General features: G+C 38.6%; 1 non-coding gene across 1 annotated transcript; it reads left to right on the top strand.

The window, feature by feature from the left end:
* The first annotated feature begins 456 nt into the window (after window positions 1-456).
* On the top strand, window positions 457-529 carry TRNAR-CCU (transfer RNA arginine (anticodon CCU)). Its single transcript has one exon. It is a non-coding gene; the product is annotated as a tRNA-Arg (tRNA).
* Window positions 530-18,127: the final 17,598 nt, after the last annotated feature.

The following is an 18,127-nucleotide window of genomic DNA, read 5'->3' as shown; positions in this document are numbered from 1 at the left end:
CACTCGCCGTCCTCTGAATGAGTTTCTCTTTCTTTTCCCCACTTCCTCAAAACACCAGTAACCGGAGAGCAATTGTCTCAGAAATCTCAGAAATCCAGGGGCCATGGCAAAGTGTCCCAACTAGAATGCTGCAGGATAGCAAGGAGAAACATGCCACCAAACATAATCAACTGCTTCACAGAATATCTAACATAATCATAAAGATGGGAAAATGTGTTTTAGATAGCAAAAGATAGTAACATTATCAAAAGGAGTTTTTTGTACAGGCTAGTTTTAGAATATGTTTTCATCTGTCAGATAAATTTTAAACATCAAAATATGATTTTGTTTGAGTCCAAAATTCAGGAAGAGGTTGGTTTTATATATGATGGTGGTATATGGCTCTGGCTTCAGTGGAAGGGAAGGATGGCAAATTATCCAGACAAATCGGATTTTTAAATCTGAAGAAGGGGAACTTCCCTGGTGGTCCAGTGGCTAAGACTCTGCACTCCTAATGCAGGGGGCACAGGTTCAATCCCTGGTCAGGGAATGAGATCCCACATGCTGCAACTGAGAGTTCACAGGCAAGTAATTTAAGATCCTGCTTGCCACAACTAAGACCCAGTGCAGTCAGATACTTAAGTAAATATTCTTTAAAAAATAAAGTCAGGTTTTCTCACCCCTCAGGTGAAACAGGATCACTAGATTAGATTGGAGTTGGGAACAGGCATATCTCAAAGAGATTGTGGGTGTTGTTTCAGAATACTACAGTAGAAAGACTATTCTAATTAAAAAGTCACATAAAAAAAGTTAGTTTAAAAAAATTTTGAGTAAGGTGTTATTAAAAGATTTCTACTAACTTTAGACCTGTTTTTTTACCAGTGTCTTTGATTCCATTTTGCTGTGAATGATTATTTGCTCAGTTGTATACTGTGGAAATACACAGGAACACAGATTAGAGTGAGTATATTTTGCTTTTCCTTTCTTTGAGATCTTTTTAGGGCCAAAATAAGTCAGACTGGGGAACAATTTGGCATGTAGCTCCTTCTGCCTGCCCCTTACCTCCATATAGAGGTCTCCAGACAGCACTTCTTGACTAAGTTTGGGGCTGTCTCTCTCAGCATTCATTCTTCCTATGAGAAATGCTAAGAGAACACTCTAGTCTTTCCCTGTAACAATTCTTAAACACTAAACCTCACTTTCAAGTGTAAGATCTCCAATGAAACTCTAGGCATGGTTATGAGAACACTGGGTGATCAGATTTCCATTCTGGTCTGTTTCTGGCTTGATTTGATTAAAGTCCACTCAGACTCTGCATCCAGAGTCTTACTTTCACATTCTTCCACCACCATTTAATCCTTAATTTCCTCTTCTGCTGGAATGCTTCGTGCTGAATGATTGGATTAAACTTACAGCACTTCAGGATGTATCTCAATCAGCTTGGTGGTCCAAGACTCCTGTAATTGATAAGTAGCTTTTTCATATTTATCTATGTTAAATGTTGCCTCCTTCTTATTTTCCTTAGTTAATACAAGCTATTTGCAAAGAAGACAGAATTTTGCAGAAGAAGGTCTGTCTCTTTTTCAGGGAAGGAGATGCTGGAAGAATACCCCTTACACTAACTTTTTTCTTCCCAAAACAAGCATTGCATCTATTCTTTGTCCCCAGCTTTCATGAACTTTTTGTCTTTTCTCTCCTTTAGATCTGTGTATATTCTCAACACCTGTCTCTCTGGAAAGCACATATCCCATTTCTTCAGCTCACCAGAAGTAGACATATATATTATTTCCCTGAGGGTTAAAGAAAGCTATCAAAACTTGGCAACATATAAAGTAAATACCCACTAATTGCAATACATTCATTTAAATCAGGTCTTTATCCTCCTTAGGCATTGTAGTAGGTGGCTTCCTTTGAAGTCTTGTTGAATTGGTCCAAAATTACCTTGCCTGAGGCGGAAGGCTGTTTGGAACATTTGTTCTGAACCGATCCCCAAAGCAGTAAATCTTAGCGTTGGTACGGCTCACATGCCACAAAGAGGAAATGTCCCAGGCGGGGCATGGATCCAGGCTTAGATCCCCCATTGTATGCAAAGAAAAGAAAGAGAGAGGGAGAGATAACTGCACAACTCTCAGGGATATAATGCTATTGTACGACTCTGATGATGTTATAAACCACAAACCCTATACGTTACTGAAATACATAACCAAAAGCCTGCCAGAGAATTGCTTTTCTCTTTTTCCTGCTGCATCCATGCATGTATGCATCTATCATTTAACAAGGATTTTATTAGTGTTACTTGTCTGTTGGCTGGCTTGCTTGTTTTAATTGCAAGTAGCTTATACCCCTCCTTCTCTCAAACTCATCCAGGAAATTTTATTTACCTATATGAGAGAATCATGTTCCATCAGCATCAAGTTATCGATATCATAACCTTCATAGACTCCCATCTTCCCCACAAGTGCACTGATAACCTGATGCAAACAATCATGCTCTGAGGTCTCTGGACACAGTCAAGCCTTTGTTTAGGCTGCATTTCTTGCCTGTACTATGTACATAAAACAACTTTCAAGTTTTTCCAGTCTGTTGCAAGGCTTTGCTTCTGTTATATCAGAAACTACTATGCAGTAGGCAATGTGAAAGTGAAAGTCACCCAGTTGTGTCTTTGCGGCCCCGTGGAACTATACAATCCGTGAAATTCTCCAGGCAGAATACTGGAGTGGGTAACCTTTCCCTTCTCCAGGGGATCTTCCCAATCCAGAGATCAAACCCAGATCTCCCACATTGCAAAGGGATTCTTTACCAGATGAGCCACAAGGGAAGCTCAAGAATACTGGAGTGGGTAGCCATTCCCTTCTCCAGGAGATCTTCCAACCCAGGAATTGAACCAGGGTCTCCTGCATTGCAGGTGGATTCTTGACCAACTGGGCTCTCAGGGAAGCCCACAGTAGGCAAAGAGCTATCTGAACGTGGAGCAAATGATTCTCCAGTTAATTGTCATGAAGACAGCCTTCAGTCACGCCCTTTTTGACTAAGGGTGGAATCCAAATCAGGTTGTGGAGCATTTATACATTATGTGACTTACAGCCATGTGAAAGCATATCATGGTACACACTGGGGAAGAACAAGTCATCCAAATGATGCTCCAGTGAAATCTCATCTTTGGATGATGGTAGAGTGAATAAGAATTATGAACCTCATCACAGTATAAGCTAAAGGAGTTCAACTATGAGTTAAAATAAGGGAGTAAAGCAAGAAAGGTGACAGGAGACTTAGTAAGCAGGTGATTTTGCTCCATAAAAAGAGAAAATTCTTGGATGCTGGAGAAAGGAGATTATAGAGAGTGGGATGGCATTGTGCAGCAGGACAGGGGAATCATTCATCCAGATCAGAGTAGGCAGCAGATTCCAGAAGAATGAATCCAAGAATATGAACTTGATTGAGTACCCAATATGCTTAAGTATACTGACAAAAGATTTAGACAACCAGGGAGCATGTGAAGATAAATTAGTGTTAAAAATCTAGAAAAGTAACCGAAACTTCAAAAAAAAAAAAAAAAAGCTAAATGAAAAGTAGTTATTATCAGCTTCAGAGAAGACAAAAAAGTAATGAAAGATGCTATGAAAAGAAATAAGGAATATCTTTACTCACTACTAGGATCTTACTACTTGTGATCTCCATGATGTGCTAAGTTAAATGCTTCCATTTCTCTAAGAATACACATTTGATTATATTAAAAATCAAAAAAGGGAAAGAAAAATTGTAATATAAAAATTTTAAGATTACCTGTAGGGCAACTGACATAATAGCTAGACATATTTTAATCTATGGGCTTCCCAGGCGGCGCTAGTGGTTAACAACCCACCTGCCAATGCAAGAGACATAAGAGATTTGGGTTCTATCCCTGGGTCAGGAAGATCCCCTGGAGGTGGGCATGGCAACCCACTCCAGTATCCTTGCCTGGAGAATCCTCATGGACAGAGGAGCCTGGTGGGCTACAGTCATTAGGGTCACAAAGAGTCAAGCACAACTGAAGCGACTGAGCACGCACGCAGGCGTTGTTTTATAGACTTGACTTTGGAGCCAAGTTAACATTTTACACAATCACCAAGCAAAATTAAAATTTAAAATACAATCTAAAAAACTCAAAAGTTAAATGAAACAAATGAACTTCAGTATATAGCCAACTGATGGCATAACCTTACAGAGATGATCTATTTCAAATGACTTTTACAACACAGTTGTTTGACTATATGTTCTTAGCAGGATATACTCTAAGGACAGTAGTTTTCACTAATTATAGTAAGTATGTATTATAATAGTAACAGTATAATAGTACTGTTAGTATTTTTGTTCCAAGACTATTATATAATCATGCTAGTGTTTTGAAAACTGAAATTTTCAGTATCAATAAAAAGAGATAAATATGTATAAGATCAAAGAGGTTGAGAAAAACATCTGAATTGTAACACATGTATATTTTATCTCAAATAAATAAATATATATCCTGAAAAAGCCTAGAAAAAATGCAGCAATAAGCACCACTAGTGTCCAGACCATGCTCTGTAAATACTATTTCCCACTAAAATGGATCAGTGCTCTCTGGAGATTCTCAGTTCTTGGTCTGGGGCAGAAAATATACAAGATGATCTTGAAATATCTTGTCATACCAGAAAGCAAAGATGCTATCAAAAATTACTGTGGTTGTATCAGCTGGACTCAGGAGTCAACTTGAGGAGGCTTCTACTGGCTGAAGACTGGATAAATTGATCTTTAGTAAGGACAGTGGGCTTCCAGGTGTCTCAGGAGTAAAGAGTCCATTTGCAATGCAGGAGACACGTGTTTGATCCCTGGGTTGGGAAAATGCCCTGGAGGAGGGCATGGTAACCCACTCCAGGATTCTTGCCTAGAGATTCCACAGACAAAGGAGCCTGTCGGGCTACAGTCCATTGGGTTGCAAAGAGCCAGACACAGCTGAAGCAACTTAGCACGAATACATCCTATTCTTTGTAGGACATTTTTAAAGGTATGCTTATCTAAGTTTACACATATATTGACAGATATTCATTTCTTCTAAAAGAAATGATGAGTAAACTAATTCTATATCTATTATTTTGCATTTTTTAAAATCTAAAACTGTATTTTTAGGCTCTTTATATCTCAATATACCCAGACTCCCTACTTCTTCTGAATGGGTACACAGTATCCATAATAGGTTTATCTAGTTCTACACTGATGAATAGCTAAGGTTATTGAAGTTTTATATGATCTTTTCTATTTGGTGCTCCTATTTCACTTTACACATTTATAACTTAATTGATTGTGAACTCTTCATTAGGATATAAAGCCTATTGCATGTTTCTTTAATGACATAATGTAAGAACTAGTGCTTCAACGATGGTATCTACTTGGCCCTCCATTTGAAAAGCTCCTTGAAAAATGCCCACAATGAGTTTCAGTACTCTAAATTTCCACAGCTTTACTTTTGAGGTCAGTGACCAGATGCTTAATAATTCATCTTTGTTCCTAGAGGAAGCAAGAAGCTCTTTACAAGACAGACCATTTAGCACTTTATAAATCAGAGTTAACACTTGAAATTACACTCAGAGGTGAAGAAACAGTTACCATAATGAAGAAAGACATACGCTACTTTACACCCTGAGGATCTGGGTCGATTTTGTCTCTATGGATCTTGTTTCTCCTTAGGGCCATTAGATTTTGTTAGGAAGACAACACGGAGATTGAACAGTACACCATGTAACAACAAACAAGGCAGCTGCAGTCTCCCATGTGTTTTCCTCTTCTCCGTCATTGGAGATGGTCACTGCAGTTGGTTCAACAGCTTAGCAAACCCTCAACAACAACCAAATTCAAGGAGACCCTGAAGGTAGTGTATATATATATTAGAGGTGAATATTCCCTGGCGCAGGCTTCCCTGGTAGTTCAGCTGGTAAAGAATTCTCCTGCAATGAAGGAAAACCCCGGTTCGATTCCTTGGCCGGGAAGATCCTGACAGGCTACCCACTCCAGTGTTCATGAGCTTCCGTGGTGGCTCAGACAGTTAAGAATCTGCCTGCAATGCAGGAGACCTGGGTTTGATCCCTAGGTTGGGAAGATCCCCTGGAGGAGGGCATGGCAACCCACTCCAGTATTCTTGCCTGGAGAATCCCATGGACAGAGGAGCCTGGAGGGCTGCAGTCCATGGAGTTGCAAAGAGTCGGACACCACTGAACAACTAAACACAGCACTCCCCACCCCCCACCCCTGGCACATTAAAGGCTAATTCCCAGGACAGTAAGAAGTAAATAATGCAAGAAACTAAATTTTAAAGATGAAGCTATTTTTAAAAATAAAACAGATTCTGCTTTCCCCCATCCCCTTTATTTGAAGTAAAAATGAAAAGTATTAAATATTTTTCAGAGGTTTTGAAAATTATATTTTTAAATATCAAGAAATATTAGTACTTAATTCTGTGGTCATTTGTAAGGTTATTTCTTTGAAATTTAAGTGGGCTCCCTTCACACTCACACTCACACGCACACACACACACAAGCGCATATACACAGGTGTGAGAAGCCCAATCACTCCAGGATTAGCTGTTCCTCAAAAAGCTCAGTAATGATCTGAAATCTGAAGCCCTACTTGAACTTTTCTACTAATTCAGTAATTACTGCTGTGCCTGAAATTGGCCCCTTTCCTGCAATTACTCAACATGCACTTTCAGTCAAAGAGGTTAACACCTGAATTTAGATTCTAATTAGCACCTAAGGTGGAATTTTTTGTTTAAAGCTTATTAAAATGGGGACTTTTCCCAGCATAAGATTTCACTAGTCTACACAGGTTAACGCATGTTTTATAGACTAATCTCTTTCTGGTTATCTAGAAAGCAACAGAGGTTAGGGATAAAACCAAGATCAACATTTCCCCATTCAAGATACTAACTTCAGAATAAAGCAAACTCAATCAATATCTGGAGTTGTCAAACTGGACAGATTCTGGATAGACCACTGCTTCCAAACCGCCTCTAAAGAAATGATTTCTCCCAAAGGAATATGTAAACAAATGGAGATAAAAAGAAAAAAAGAAATTAATATTGGCATCATTGGCTTTCAGGGTTATCTCTATTTCCTTCCATGAGTCTTCCTAAGTACTAATATTTAAAAGATAGTTACAGTAAAAACTTAACTGTGGGGTCATGTGGTCTTCAATTCCTCAGGCAACCATTAGTGTGATTTTAACTTACCACTGGTGTGTCTTCAAGTTAACTATGTGCCCTCTGCCACATAACTGAGAACTGGTCACTGGGTCATTCCTTGGATACCTTCAGCAATGGGAAACTCACTACTTCATGAGGTATCTTGTCGGGAACCCCTGAAAATAAGGATCCCATAAATGATGGCTTATAAACACACTGAATTTGGGGGCATTCTTACCATTCAGTTGACTCATTATGAGCTTTGAATACACACCACTGTTTAACAACTTCTCACCTCCCTTGTATTTGTGCAATTGACATTTTAAAGTCTGAGTTCAAGAACTTATAGTTAATTCTTTTGAATTTTCCTCTACTTCAGTTTAGCTCTTTGTTCAGCTAATCAAGATGATTTGGATTGACTGCTCTCTGGTCTTTTGCTATCTAAATATAATAAGCATCCTTTCTTTTTTTCCCACTCAAATAAACTTGAAAATATATGCAAGGTCTCTTAGCATCAAACCTGACTCGGCTCACACTGAAAGATAGAAATGAGGCTCTTGTGGCTTGTCAGTTATTCTGAGCCATGTCATTTGTGGAGCCAAATCAAGTATAAGAAGTTGAAACAATGCTCATGTCTTCCAACACAAAGGCAAGACTGTCAAAGGGTATAATAGTAATAATCTGCTAGGGCTGCCATAGCAAAGTACCACAGACTAGGTAGCTTAAAAACTAGGCATTTGTTTCTCAAAATTCTGGAGGCTAGAAATCTGAGGTCAAGGGTTGATGTCTTCTGAGGCCTCTTTCCTTGGCTTATCGATGGCCTCCTGTCTTTGTCTTCCCATGCTCTCTCCTCTGTACATGTCCGTATTATAATCTCCTCTTCGTATGAGGACACTTGTCATACTGGAGTAGGGCCTGCCCTGAAGTGAAGTGAAGTGAAGTCGCTTAGTTGTGTCCGACTCTTTGTGACCCCGTGGACTGTAACCTACCAAGCTTCTCCATCCATGGGATTCTCCAGGCAAGAACACTGGAGTGGGTTGCCATTTCCTTCCCCAGGGGATCTTCCCAACCCAGTCCTAATGACCCTGTTTTAACTTAATTGCCTTTTTAAAGGCTGTATCTCCAAGCACAGGCATATTCTGAAGTACTTAGGGAGTAAGGACTTGAAATATAAATTTGGGGGTGGGGGGGATGACAATCAGCCCACAATGCCAGTTGAGACATTTCTATCCATATTCCGAGTTATAGATTGCCTGTGTTCCTTTAATGTCAGTTTCTCTAAATGCTCAGTTCTAATCTCACCAGATTTGCAATCTTACTTATTTAATGCACATGTGTTTTCACATTCCTTTTTTTAAGGACTTCTATCTATACTTCAGAATCTGCCTTCAAATGAGTTGATGTGCAAATATGAATCTTAAAGTGTTTAACCTCTTTAAATTCTCCAGTTATTTCACAAAAGTTACCTTTCTCTGATGGACCTATTTACTACATAAATCATATTTTAATCTATGCTTAAATGAGCATCAATATGTAAATATACAAAATTTATAAGTTCACAGCATATTTACTTATATTTCTGCCACTCCACCCAATCTTTCCTTGAGAGCATACAATATGAATATGTAGGTAAATAACCTCAGTTGCCTTGACCCAAGCGTTACTAAAGAAATTGGGTTATTTGACCCCCGGTGAGGTCAAACAAAGGCTATAGATAAATCTCTGGACCAAATATTTTTCTCCCTTAAATGTGTCTTGGGCTTTCCTGGTGGCTCAGTGGTAAAGAATCTGCCTACCAATGTCGGAGACTTGGGTTTGATCCCTGGGTGAGGAAGATCCCCTGGAGGACAGTCCATGGGGTCACAAAGAATCAGACATGACTGAGTGACTAAAGAACAACAACAACAGATGTGTCTCATCACAGTGGAATGCTATACTTGTACCAAAAAGCTCAAAGCCCACAGAAGTAAGGCTACAGGAACATCTTAGGGTAATGGATTGTTAGTCACATTTAATCAGTAATGTACTCTCTTTATCCTAAAATTCTTAGACTCTAGATATCATTAGCAACTAGTAAATACTGTGTGTTTGTGAATAAAATGATTTTTTAAAAAGACAATATAATTCCCTTTTGACCACCCTGTAAATTATCATGTTCCTTTATAGTCACTGCCTGCAAGCACTTAGAAAAAAACTGCTATCATGGTTTAAAATTGCTTCTGTTATACCATGATAATATATTATGAAATGATATATATAATCATTTTAAATATGTATAAATTAATATATTATAAAATGATAATATATTAAGTAAAAAAAGTTTGGATTGAAGATAGCCACTAGACTTTAGAACTATCTTGACTGCTAAACTAGTCAGCTCCTTTAATAAATAACTAGAGGATGTTCGTTTGCCCCTTCGCCCCTCCCCAATATGCCCATTATACCACCCAACTGTCAAAAGGGCTGGACATCTGTGAGACCAGGCCACATGTGGTCCAAATACACACAACTGTTAATGTATCAGAGAAGCAGGGAGAAAAGCTAAAGTGAAAAATAACATGCAGGATGGCATGTTTTTTTTAATAGTACCTATTTATTCCATGGAACAAGAAAATGTGTTTTTTATGGCATTCTCTCAAGACCCTGGAAAACAAGAGAATTAAAGATAAATTTTAAAAATCCCTTTAAAAATATTTTGTTATTTCTTTTTTACAATAAGAGAATAGAAATTTTATCCATATCTTCAATTAACCTCAGCCTTGAAAAGGTGGTATAGTGAGTAAGGGCATGAACTCTGGAGCCAGGCTGCCTGGATGAAATTCTAACCCTTCCGCTTGCTCGCTCTTAGCACGGGAAAGTTACTTAAGCCTCACCACCCTCACCTGTAACATGAATATATTAGTATCTACCTCTTAGGATTGTTGCAAAGATTAAATGAGGTCAGCCCTTAGGACAATGGCCAACAAGTAGCCAGCACTCAATCTTAGACATTATTATTTTTTGTTAAAAACATTAATAATCACAAAAACCTATAAGGCGTCTGCTATTATCTCTGTTTATGCATGAAAAAAAAAACAAGATTTGTTCAAGATCAACTGGCAAATGATGGAATTGAGATTTCTGCCCAACTCCTGCTTCTGCTGTAACTTCTGTTATAAAATGTAATCTTATGTGGAAATTGCTTGTCTCCCCATGACCAAGGGCATGTAGCAGTCGGGGATTGGAATTCCTTTAGAGAACTCAGTCATTACACAGTTCTTTTCTCATGCTAATGAATGTGGCAAATTCAGGCCTAGTCTAGGCAAACACCTGAAGTGGGGGCAGACAGAGGACCAGGGGAGGAGCAGAGGCACCAGGCAGTTCCTGAAGTCAGGGCATCAGTGGCATTCTGATTCTGAGCCATCTGCCCAGGAACAGCAGGATGCCAGCAAGTGACAGGTTAGGTTAGGGCAGCCGTCTTTGAGAGCAGAGGCCTTGTCTTCTCCAACTCCTGTGACATGCCCAATAGAGCATAATAAATACTCAATAATAACTGTTTGTTAAATTGAGTTGTCTTGAACTAAATTGAACTGGCTAGCCATCCTCACTGGTATTACTTGAGAAGCATGAAAGCCCCTACCCCCAACCCCAAAACCACACATGCTGAAATAACCCATTTATTCACTGGTTCATCAGTGCTTTCCATGGGAGTGCTCCATAATAAGCAAGACGGGCAGGGTCCTGCTATCATGGAGCTTAGAGTCTGATGATGGAGGAAATGGATAATTAAGGAAGTAATTACATACAGCAGGAAGAGTGCTCAGAGTGCAAAGTAGGAGGTAACCCCAGGAGCACGCGTCAGGGAGACCTAAATAAATCAGTGGGGAGACAGTATCACAGAGTACAGGGCCCTTAGAGATGAAGTTGAGGGCCTTGCGGGCCTGGATAGAGTCTGGGTTCTGCTGAGTGATAATGGGACAACCTTCAATGTTTTCAACTGGCAGTGACATAATTAGGTTGAATTTTAGAAAGCTCCATCCGGCTCTGTTATGGAGAACAGATTGGCGGAGTCCACACAGCTGCAATAGTCCAGGCAAGAAAGAATGGTGGCTGGGCTAGGGGAAGGAGAAAAGTGGAAAGACTGGACATCTAGTTTGAAAGGAGAGGTCATGTATGGAAGATGAGAATGAGAGAAGAATCAGAGAGGAGCCATGGGTTTTGACAGGGAAACTGAGACGACTGTGGTTCCATTCATTGAAATGTAAAAGGATTAGCCCAGTTTTTAATGTTTATTTTGTAATGTCCCAGGGACATCTGAGTTAGCAGCTGCATATTGAGTCTGAAGCCCAAAAGTAGAAGCAAAGACATTATGTACTGACCTGTGATAATGCAGTAAAGTTGTCAGCATATGCGTGACAGTTGGTTGAGTGAGACCAAAGTGAGACTAAGAGGTGAATATAGTGAAGGATATTGAGGAATACATTTATTTCAGGCAGCTAACTCCAAACTTAGTAGTGTATCTGAATCATGAAAGAAATTGTTAAAATATACAGGGCCCCATCCTGTGAGTTTCTCGTTTAGAAAGTCTACCCTGAGACCTTGCTTTTTATTATTATTTATTTTTGGCTGTGCTGGGTCTTCATTGCTACTCAGGCTTTTCTCTAGTTGCTGCAAACCAGGGCTACTCTCTCGATGTAGTACGTAGGCTTCTCATTGCGGTGGCCCCTCTTGTTGAAGAGCACAGGCTCTAGAACGTTCGGGCTTCAGTAGTTGTGGCTCGCTGGCTCTAGAGCACAGGCTCAGTAGTTGTGGCTCATGGACTTGGTGGTTCCATGGTAGGGAGATCTTCCCAGATCAGAGATGGAACCCAGGTGAATTCTTTACCACTGAGCCACCAGGGAAGCCGGAGCCTTTCATTTCATTGGACGATTCTGAGGTGGATGGACTGTGAACAATACTTGAAAAACTGATTTCAGAGAAGGGAAGGGGAAGAGGAATGCTCAGGGAAATCCATGAAAGAGCAGCGGGAGTGGAAGGAGAGGGACTAGTTGTAGAGCAAAGAAGACAGCTCCAACAAGAGAGGGAGGGGCCTGTCCACCATCTGTCCATCAGCCTGCTTGCATCGGTCACCCCTAAGTGTAACACCCCAGAAGGTCCTGTCAAAATGGGAATGTGTCACCTAAAATGAGTCATACATTTTTGGTCCTTGCAGACCCACAGTCTTGGGTCCATATGTGTTTTAGAATTCAAAATTTGGGGGATACTGGAACTCCCTGGCAGTCCAGTGTTTCGGACACTGGACTACCGCTGCAGAGGGCTCGAGTTTGACTCCTGGTCAGGAACTGAGATCCCGCGTGACGCAGGGCGTGCAATCAAAAAACAGAAACAAAACAACAAAAAAAGAATTTGGAGGATATTAGAAGCCTGCTTATTCCATATATTATTTAAATCTCCAACAGGGTCTAAGATAATATCTAATTGCCAGATACAAAAATACTTCTGCAACAAAATGTATAAATATTTATACTGAGCAATACAAGTGAAGAAAAGAATCTCGTATCAGTTTAAGCTAGGTGACAAACAAAGCTAAGTTGTATTAAGTTTTACCCTAAGCTGAGTTACAAAAACAAGTAAACCAACCAAAAAAAAAATAATAATAAAACTACCTTTTAGTTCTCAGAGCTCTATGGATTTCAAAACTGTAGATAAAAGTTCATGGGTCTCTGCCACCTGGTCATGCCTTCTATGGAATGTGTTTGTCAGACCACAATTATTTTTCTATAACATTTGTTTTGACAACACCAATTTATTTTAATATCATTGATATATTCGGGAACAGTCTGAGCATAACTCAAATTTCACATTTATTTTTGCACATTCGTTCTGCAAGAAACACTAGGTGAGAGCCCAGGATACAGAGTGAAGTAAGCCAGAAAGATAAATGCCAATACAGTATACTAACACATATATATGGAATATAAAAAGATGGTAATGATAACCCTATATGCAGGACAGAAAAAGAGACACAGATGTATAGAATAGACTTTTGGACTCTGTGGGAGAAGGCGAGGGTGGGATGATCTGAGAGAATAGCATTGAAACATGTATATTATCAAGTGTGAAACAGATTGCCAGCCCAGGTTGGATGCATGAGACAAGTGCTCAGGGCTGGTGCACTGGAAAGACCCAGAGGGATGGGATGGGGAGGGAGGCGGGAGGGGGGATCAGGATGGGGAACACATGTAAATCCATGGCTAATTCATGTCAATGTATGGCAAAAACCACTACAATACTGTAAAGTAATTAGCCTCCAACTAATAAAAATAGATGAAAAAAAAAAAGAAACACTAGGTGAACATAGAAAACTGCATCCAGCTGAACCAACAAGGTAGGAATACACAACACACACGTATCTCAAACTATCGACTACCTGAATTTGTCACATGTGCTATTCTATGAGGTTGTGTTTTCTGTTCTTTCACACTTGTGAGCTTTTCTATACAAATACTCATTCAACATCCCAAACCTAAGAGTCCTGATTCAAAACACCAAGCAGTGCACACACAAAGGAAAGCAGCACAAATACGTGAGGACCGCAAACGGAAAACCCCAGACCCTGCAAAAGTGGCTCCACTTTATGCTAATAGTGGCTGCTTCAGTTACTTCAAACATCAGTACAATTTTCCAAAGCTTTCAGCTGCCCAGTGAAACTGCAAGAAAATGAGAAAACTGCAAAAGAATGTCTAACCATACAAATTTAATCAAAGAAAGTTGTACGTTAGATTCAATTTTTTAATTTTGATGGAAGTTTTTTTTTTTTTGTAAACAAATGTTTGGAAAGATCTGCATGTCAAAGACAGAAAACCATGCTCCATGATTTAAAGCTGTGAATGATCACTTAACTGCAATCTTTGGATCACAAACTGAGGACAACGAGTTGCAGCCATTCACATCCTAGTATTACAACTTTTTGTGGATTTCAGAAAAACTTCCTTCTGGCACTTCACAATAACTCACAAGAGGCAACCCTCCCAATGCCCACTTCAAGTACACACCAATTTTTTTTCAAACTAAAGTGCCATATGTATTTTAATATTTATGAATGTCATAACCATTTGATATGGTACAACTTTTATTAAGTTCTTATCTTTGTAAGTTCTTATCTTTACTGACAAAGCTTTTGAGTCCTGTCCCTTTAATCTCATTATCCCATAAGTTCTATGCTTTTTATTGTGCATTTATGCAGATCATGGATATTCTCAGGGGTGCATATAGATCACATTACAAAAGAACTGACTGTACCTCTGGCATTCAACAAGATCTTCAAGGAATAAGATTAGAATGAATAAATCTTGATGGGGAGAAGGGTAGAAAATAATCTTAATGGTCAACTGTATAACCCCCCCACCAGAAATGTGTGTGACATATAATAGAAATACAATAATCAAAAAAGGTAATAAGTCATTTATCTCTGAGTGACATATGGAGAGTAATTCATTGTCTTTATTCTTTAATGAATATTCCAAGTTGTCTGCAATTCTATCTTTATAATAACAAGTAAGCACATAAATTGTTGAGTTTCATTGTTTTACTATTTTCTTGTGTCTTTTGAAATCTGGATTTCAACCAAGTAATTCAGGCTCAGGTAGGAAATGACAGCTAGGGTTCCCCCACATTCCTGGATGCCTGCGTTGAGAGTGATAGAGCACCTGAAACATCAAGCTTTCCCTTCTTCACAATTTTGCCCTGGTCCAGGCCTGCCAAAGCCTTAACCCTCAAGCCTATCCAGGCTTCCCTTGGCACCATGTTCAGGGCCTCCTCTCAGGGAGACAAGAGTTGGCTAGACTTCCTTTCCAGATCTACTGTCATCTACTGGACCAATCGCTAAAAGGGGATTGGGGACGTCAAAACCAAATACCAATCTCCAGATCTTAGATCCTATTCTCTTTCTTAGAAAATCCAGCCTTAATCCGGTTTGCATTTTTCCGCAAAAGCAGCTTATTCGCTAATGGAACAGTCAGATTCCTCCACTTGTTCATTTGTTCACACAGAAAAAGCTGCCTGAGAGACCACCTGTATTGGTAGGGCAGCAGACTAAAGGGTTGTTTTTTCTGAAAATAGATTTTCAGGGTAATTCTCGGGATTTTGTGCATGTCAGAGTCACTTTTCCAAGTAACAACGTGTAGCCCCACAAAGTAGTTTCCTTGTGTTCTGTGGAAGTCCAACTGCCTGGCAGACAGAACTAAAATGTATGTTAATTTCCGAAGCAATGAGGTTTTACCTCTCCTTTCCCCACCTGATACGGAGACAATGAAACTATTCACCCAGTATCTAGAATTTGCCAATTCAGAAATCTATGTTGGGTCCAATTCTAAAGTAATTATCCAGACATAAGTCCCAGTGACTTAAAGGGAATTTGATCAAGGAAAAAAAAAAAACAAAAAAAACCCTATTAAATCATGCTGCAAATACAAGATATATTAGATTGTTAATTTACAAACTGGAGTGTTTTCTGTAAAGTAGCTAAAATCTCCCTTCTCAGAAAGATTGAACTTTTAAAATTGCTTATTAATATTTAAGAGGCACCATTTGCTTTTACTTGACAATGTTTTGTCTCCTTTCCTACACTGTCAATGTCTAACACTGAAGGTGTACATAAGAAGCTGTTTTATAATATAATGACAGGATATGAAAGACTTCCTATAGGGGAAAAAAAAAATGTTTTAAAGGAAAAACCTCTTTCACCAGCTTTTCTTTACCTGAGACATCCCAAAGTTAATTAAGTGCTTGGCCTATTACCATCAGCTATGTCTACAGTGTGCTAAACCAACTTTTGGAGTTGAAATTAACTGCAGCATTTAGAAATGGTCTTGCTTTCTTTATAAGGGAAAAAAACTTGTCCAACAAAGTGCATGGATTTTATTTTTCATAGCACTGAATTCTTCTATGCCCCTAAGGATAAGTTGGAGGAGAACCCTCATATAGTTAGATTCTGAGAGCTCATAGTCAAGTAACACAGCCTTAATTGGGAGAGAAAGGAGACAGTGGTAGAGGAGGAAAAGTTAAGGGAATCATCATGTTGTAGATACAGGCACTTAGAAATTTTTCAACCTCTGTCTTTTGTATGCTCTTTTTTTTGTATGTTTTTTATCAATTCAGTACATGTTATGACACATTTTAAAATATTAAATTAATTTTTACTATCCCTGGTGTGGTCTATAGGGGGTACTGGGTAATTGTTTGGTAATTGTTTTGACTAAATTAGTAATTCTTTCGAACAACTTGTGTAGCTAATCTAGTTTTTCACTGACTTAAGCAATTTTTTATTTTTTTACACATTGGACAAGTAAGCCTAAGCACCCTTAGCCTCTGAGTAGGTAACCCAGACTATGCAGTTCTGTCCCCAAGACTATCTCTGGCTCACAGGGAGAATAGGAAAATAAATCAATCCAAAGAACTCCCAGACTTCTGAGGAATGCTGGGATCAGCCTTGATGAGCCCTTACTCATCTTTCTTCCAGTTCTGATGAGATGACTCAGTAGTAATAAGATGATTCACCATTGTCTCACAAGCAATTATAAAAATATCCCTGTGTGTGTGGTTTAAAAAAAAAAAGTTCAGAGATCAAGCTAATGAAGTAAATTTCATGTAGACCTATATACTATATTCTATTAATATAAAGCAAAGTCAGCTTTTCAGTCTCTTCTTATTACTAAAAACTGTTTTAAAGTCCCTCTAATATGACATCTTCTAAGAATAGCTGGAACAGTGTGGATACTCACTGGAACAGAGCCACCCATACATGAAGACAGCAGGCAAGAGAAAATGAGAGCTCTACTGTATTGAGTGACTACTATGTGCTCTTTTTAAAGATGGGGAAACAAGGGCCCAGAGATACTCAACCTTGCCTGAGGTCACACAGTTATAAGCAAGATTCAAGGTGAGATTGTCTAACTCCAAAGTGTTTCCACTGCACTGTGGTTGATAGCCTTACAAAAATGTACCTTCACAACTCTAAATAAAAAAGTTCTCTCCCACCCAAGCTTCTTCACCCTTTAGGAGGCAATTATCAAATTGCCCTGTGCTTTGGGGCCTGGGCTCTAGTGACAGATAATTTGCCATTTATTAATGTATGATCTGGAGCAAGTTGAATAAATTCTTTAAGCCTCATAAATTATATTTTTAAAATATAAATATTTTATATGATTATAAATATGTATGTCAAAGGATGGTTGTGGAGATTAGATGTGATAATGTTCTAAATGTCTGAGTACATAGTAAATATTTTATAAGGGACCATTATTATTAACTATTATTATTTTTCACTGAAATAATGACTCCAAAGATGTGTTTTTTAATCATTGCAATGGGTTAATAACATTCTCTCCTCCTCTCTTTCTAATCTACTTTTAACTTTTTATTAAGATTAGCCTCTTTTTTCTTTGAAACTTTATATTTAACTTTTTCTTATGGAAAATTTCAAACATAAATTAGAGATTAGAAACTCCAATATACATCATTCAGCTTCAACAATTATCAACTTATAACTAATGGTCTACAGGTTAACACCAGTAGGAAAAATCCTCTTCAATTTACTTGTTACGTAGAATCACTTGAGTTTCTCTTATTAAAATGCCGAACATTCCAGAAATTGTTTTCAAATATATTGGGTTGGCCAAAAAGTTCATTTCCTTAACATCTTTTGCAAAAATCTGAACAAACTTTTTGGCCAACCCAATGTAACTACTGCTCACAGTTACTTCCCTCCTTGCTCATTAAAAAAAAAAGTAGGCCCGTCTCTTTGGAATCACAGTATACAGTATAACAAGCTGAGAAAACTTTACAAATGATATATGATCCAACAAATTCTCAAATCTCAGCATGGAATCAAGAAAAGAACATGAACTCGAGAAGGGCCTAAGATCTGGGAAAAGTTTACAAATCCTCTAGTAAATTTTTTTTCCTGAATCTGATCCA

The sequence above is a fragment of the Dama dama genome, chromosome 19 (assembly GCF_033118175.1).
Source record: "Dama dama isolate Ldn47 chromosome 19, ASM3311817v1, whole genome shotgun sequence".
NCBI lineage: Eukaryota > Metazoa > Chordata > Mammalia > Artiodactyla > Cervidae > Dama > Dama dama.
Note: the sequence above shows the minus strand (reverse complement) of the source record. Positions and strands in the feature narration are given on the sequence as shown.